The sequence below is a fragment of the Temnothorax curvispinosus genome, unplaced genomic scaffold (genome assembly GCF_003070985.1).
Source record: "Temnothorax curvispinosus isolate PA1 unplaced genomic scaffold, ASM307098v1 QBEX01015926.1, whole genome shotgun sequence".
Lineage (NCBI taxonomy): Eukaryota > Metazoa > Arthropoda > Insecta > Hymenoptera > Formicidae > Temnothorax > Temnothorax curvispinosus.
The window spans coordinates 67222-69709 of NW_020225706.1; positions in this window are offsets into that span (position 1 = coordinate 67222).

The following is a 2488-nucleotide window of genomic DNA, read 5'->3' on the forward strand; positions in this document are numbered from 1 at the left end:
CTTGTGCAATTCGGGGGAACTTGTTTTCGCGTTCGTACCAATGGTATATCTCTTATCTTATATGAAATACATCTTGTGACGAGCTGACAGCTCGCCGCAACTCGAGACGCCATATTGGGATAAAAGTAGGATAAGGAAATCTGTACTTCCGTAATTTTTTCTCGTTTTCTATATAAAATCAGAGTTCCCCCGAATCATTAATGTATGTACTGCAATTCTGGAGAAGGATTTTTAATTCTGTCAAATTAATACGACGCTACGTGCCGACAAAAAATGCCGGTAAAACAGACGGCTCCAGCATCCCCTTAAGGGGATGCTAAAGCCGTTCAAATTACCGACAATTACAGTCAAAGGTCTCATTTTGAAACGGCTATACAGATCGCAAAATCCTTTTACAAGAGTAAAGTAGAGGTACTAATGAAGTGTCAAATAATTAATAATAATTGAAAAAAATTTTTAAATGCTGTCACCTCATAACCTTATTTTCTAATATAAACAGTTGTATAAGTAATATGTACGAAATGAAACTTTCCCACCTTTCAGAAGACGTGCACAAACAATAACGTACCTTTGAAATTGAGATTGAAAGCCTGGAATAAAAATGAGAGCTTTGAAACGATCGTGTATATTTTTCACAAAAATATTAACGCAGAGTCGCAATCATGTCACAGCAGTAGTTCACGGATCTTGCGAGAGATGGCGCGATGGCGCACGCAGCTGTGGGCAGTTTCGGGGTTGGGCGGTTGGCTACATTGTCTGGTTCGTTCACAGCAATCGAACCGACAGATATATGATACAGATATCTCGTTAGGCATTTTTACATTTTTTTCAATTATTACTAATTATTTTACAATCCCACCCTTCATTAGTATCTAAACTTTACTCCTGTAAAAGGATTTTGCGATCTATGAAGCCGTTTCAAAGAACGAGCTTTGACAGATAGTGGTACAGATATCTCGTTAGGCATTTTTACATTTTTATCAATTATTACTAATTATTTTACAATCCCACCCTTCATTATTAGTACCTAAACTTTACTCCTGTAAAAGGATTTTGCGATCTATGAAGCCGTTTCAAAGAACGAACTTTGACAGATATGTCGTACAGATGCCTCGTTAGACAAGGACAGATATCTCTCGTATTATTATTCCTTTCTCTATGTATGTAATTTGCATGCACCCATTTATTCCTCTCTCTCTCTCAAATGTTCGCGAAATCGCTGATTAATCCCGGCGATTGAACCGGGATGAGAAGGACGCGCGTGGAAGGTGTTAACTAAATATTCACTTTATTTTTGTGTAACTCAGACCACAATCTGAGCCGTCTTTAATGCGTCTTTGATGCGTTGAAATTGATACAATCTGACCTGAGAATCGATGAGCGGTGTAGTGAGACACGTGGCGGTCGATCTGACCTGAGATCGATGAGCGGTGTATAAAATGAGATGTGTATATAGTCTGAGTAAATGAGCGGCAATTATATTAATTGCCGTCCTCTTCGATGAATCGCCCGTGAGCCGGTGAGACACGTGGCGGTCGGCACTCGCGCACATGTGAGCCTGAGTCGTCGTGTTGATGTACCCGAGTAGAGCTGGATGAGCGGTCGCTTTACATGTTAATGCAGTATCTCGGCAGCTGTTGTAATCACTGCGGTGGGCACTTCAATGTGTAGTCACAATCGAAAATGCACAGAGCACACGTCGTGCGTCTGATCACTGCGCGGCCATTTGTACGACTCTGAATATCGCGAGGAAGACGTTGGCGATGAGCGCGCCCGTGCGCGGCGCAAGCTGCCGCGGTGATCTAGCGTCGTTACCCGATCGATGCTGCCATCTGATCTGACGGCGCAGCGTTAACGGAATCTCGAACACTCTCTCTCTCTCTCTCTCTCCCTCCCTCTCCCTCTCTCCCTTAGTACACTTGGTAGCGTAACTTAGTATGGTAAAATCAGGATTTTTTGGAATTCTAGGGTATATTTGAAGAAAGAAAAACGGTAATGTTATTTAGGACAAAAAACTCTCTATTTATTATTTCGTTGATAAAATGTTAGGAAATATAAACGAAAATACATATATAAATAAAATATATTTTTTTTAATTGTTTTTTTATTGTTATTGTCGAAAGTAAATAATATTACATAAAACCGTAATGCAATATTGAACATACATATTCATATACACACGCACACGCATACGCAATCGCACATACATACGCATACGCACATACATATATTATTTTTATTATTTTTTCTGTGGTCCCCAGGCCCCGTCCACGATGACGATGTCACGGACATGGGACGTCTCCAGGATCATGCTCCTATTACTTTGTACTAACAATAAGAATAATTCTGCATAAATTTTTATTTTATGCCTTTATATCATATGTATTTTTCAAGCAAAGTGCATTTGCAGAATTTATGCGATGGAAGATGTATACATACATACACACACACACACACACACACACACACACACACACACACACACACA